The sequence below is a fragment of the Sinocyclocheilus grahami genome, unplaced genomic scaffold (assembly GCF_001515645.1).
Source record: "Sinocyclocheilus grahami isolate Dianchi unplaced genomic scaffold, SAMN03320097.WGS_v1.1 scaffold923.1, whole genome shotgun sequence".
Taxonomy (NCBI): Eukaryota; Metazoa; Chordata; class Actinopteri; order Cypriniformes; family Cyprinidae; genus Sinocyclocheilus; species Sinocyclocheilus grahami.
Genome location: NW_015506102.1, coordinates 20,039 through 23,383, shown reverse-complemented (window position 1 = coordinate 23,383; position 3,345 = coordinate 20,039).

The following is a 3,345-nucleotide window of genomic DNA, read 5'->3' as shown; positions in this document are numbered from 1 at the left end:
ATATATATGTATATATATATATATATAAATTTACATTTTTAAATATAAATATAATATTACATTTTAATATATGTAATTAAAAAACATTACATTAACACTACATTTTTAAACATTATATATAAAAGTAAAGTCTATCTAAAATGATGAATTGCTTTGTTCCTCTTTTATAAGTCGCTTTGGATAAAAGCGTCAGCTAAATCAATAAATGCAAACATATTGCAATTGTGAAATCAAATAAAAATAAAATATGAATGAATTTAAAAGCATCGTTTAATTATGTTACGATTGAGAAAGAAAAAAAGTCATTTCAAAAACTAGGAAATAAAAAGGGGAATTTACAGCTGTTTAATTACTCTTATTTATTTTTTATTACATTTATTTATTAGATCTTTGGACTTTCCATTTAAAATATTTCATTTTATTATATATATATATATATATATATATATATATAAACATTGTATTATATTATATTTACCGATATGGAGCTTTTTCGGCTTTACCCATGACTTGTAGGAATGATTGAAAACGTAATAATAGTGAACACATAATAGTGAAGATCTCAGATGAAAAGTGTCTTTTGCTTTGGATCACGTTGTCTCTCATTACGGTACGGTATGATGTAGATTCGTCTGTGTTTCTCACGGCTGTGACTCTTAAGCAGTTGTATCGGAGTATCAAACTATTAAACGCTGCATATGCTGAACATTTTCATATTTCAGGTCTACTGAGTCAATTATTGGGGGATCAAATGATCATGATTAGGTAATGAAGATGATGTACACGTAAAACCACTTGGCAAGACATCACTTCCTCTGCAGTGAATGGGTGCCGTCAGAATGAGAGTCCAAACAGCTGATAAAAACATCACAATAATCCACAAGTAATCCACATAATGCTGGATTAGTTTCAGCTTTTGTCTTCTCCAGATGTTAACTGATGGACTGGAGTGCTGTGGATTACTTGTGGATTATTGTGATGTTTTTATCAGCTGTTTGGACTCTCATTCTGACGGCACCCATTCACGCCAATGGTGAGCACGTGATGCAATGCTGAATTTCAAGAAAACAGCAATAAAAAACACTCACACTCACCGTTACGGCTGCTCTCAGACAGACCGTGATGAAGCTCCAGACGGTTGGTGCTGATGCTGATGCTGAAGCTGGTTTCCATGGTAACAGAGGCAGCGGCGAGGACACTTGAACTGGATGGTGCTTCTGATCGCTGCGGTCTGTCTGAAACACGGCTCTGTGTTTTCAGCTCTCGAGCGGCGGCAATGAAACACATGAGGCGTGTTATGAAACGTGCTGCTTATTTGACAGAAATACCAACAATAAATACAGAAAATGATGACGTGTGTGACGCAATCAAACCGAAATCATGCATCTTAAGTCAAAAGAAGTGTGTGGTTTCCTTGTTCATCATTTATTTAGATGTGTACGAAACTAGAAAACCTAATTTGTCTCAATATTTGTAAACTACTGGCAGTTTCGATCAGATCAGCCGTATTCTTCTCCTGTTTCAACCTAAGGCTTAATTCTCCGAAGCTTCTGATCTGCTGCTGAGAAGCCGAAGTGTTTTTAACATCCACACTGAGAGTCAGACCTGCGGACAAACACGAGAGCATCACAACACTCACAGACGTGTAGCTGAGTTCCCTCCAAAACGACATCACTTCCTTTATGCTTTTGTTATTTAGAATTTGAGTGTAAAGTGATATTAGAACACAGAAATAATATATGTCATCAATTGATTAAAAAAAATATTCAGGAATGTCATACAAATAGAAAAATATTGATTTTAACAGAAAAAAAATCAATTGATTTAAAAAAAATGTTTTTGGAAATATCATACAAATAGTAAAATATTGATTGTAAAGATTTTTAACAAAAAATAATATAAATTATCGATTGATTTTTTTTTTAATCTTGGAAATATACAAATAGTAAAATATTGATTTGAATGATTTTTAACACACAAAAAATATATATAAATTGATTTTAAAAACTCAGAAATGTCATACAAATAGTTTTTAACAGAAATAAATATATACATATAAATTATCAATTGATCATTTTTTTGGGGGAAATGTCATCATAGTAAAATATTGATTTTAATGTTTTTTAACACAAAAAACAATATATAAATTATTGATAAAAAAAATCTTGGAAATGTCATACAAATAGAAAAATGTTGATTTAAAAAAAAATTCAGAAAAAATATATTAATTAAAAAAATCTTGGAAATGTCATACAAACAGTAAAATATTGATTTTATACTCTTCGATTAGTCAACTACAAATTACTACAAAGTATTTTTCAGTAAAAATGTTGATTTTCTGATTGACATGCAAAATATATGTATATAATTTGACGTTGGATTTAAAAAAAAAATGATATACAACTTCAAAAAAATAATTTTTACTGTATCTATCTGTAGATATATAAATGGATATAAAATGATTTAAATATGGTGGTTTAAATGAAATACAATGATAATAAATGATAATAAACAAATACAATTTGGTGAAGGATTTAACTTCACTCATAAATTGCTAGTTTTGTGTTACGGCAAGTAACACATCGAATTAAATGTAACATTCTGAAGCAGAGAGACAGATATCAAATCATTATATATTACGTCTCACAAGTAATTACAAAGGAACAGCAAGCAACATGACATTTTGGTGGAAGGCAGAAAGGTTTTTTTGCATCCAAGCGTTTATGTTGATGATCAGCTGAAAGATGTTCTTGTATAAAATAGCGTGTGTGTTTCTGAAGTAATGTGATATTTTCGTTAACTAAAACAAACTAATAAACATGTACATTAATTGCAATGAAATAGACGTTAACTAAAAACGTTACACTTTTATCAAATATTAGTCACTTTTATAATTTTCATTTAGTTTAATTAAAACATTACTAATTACTGAAAATAATGAAAAACTGAAACAAAAAAAATGAAATAAAAACTAGTGTCTAAAACAACAAAAACTAATAAAGCCACAAAAAAAAAAGCACAACAAAATAACTAACACAAAATATAAAACTTTCAGTTATACTTTCATCATATATCAGTTGCTTTTCTGATTTTCATTTAATTTGTTAAAGGGACAGTCCAGTGTTTCACAAATAAGTGATGCTGTCAGAGGCTTTTAGGCTCCGCGCATGATGCGATTATTTGCTCTAAATTGCAGGAGCATATCAGAGGAACTTTATCTTGCTGCGAGAAAGGTTTGTTTGACATGTCAGAGCCAACATGGCGTCACCGTGTGCCCAGTTTCACAGAGTCTGCGATCGATTCCACTGAAGACCAGGCCACTGCTGACCGACAGCTCGAGCCATC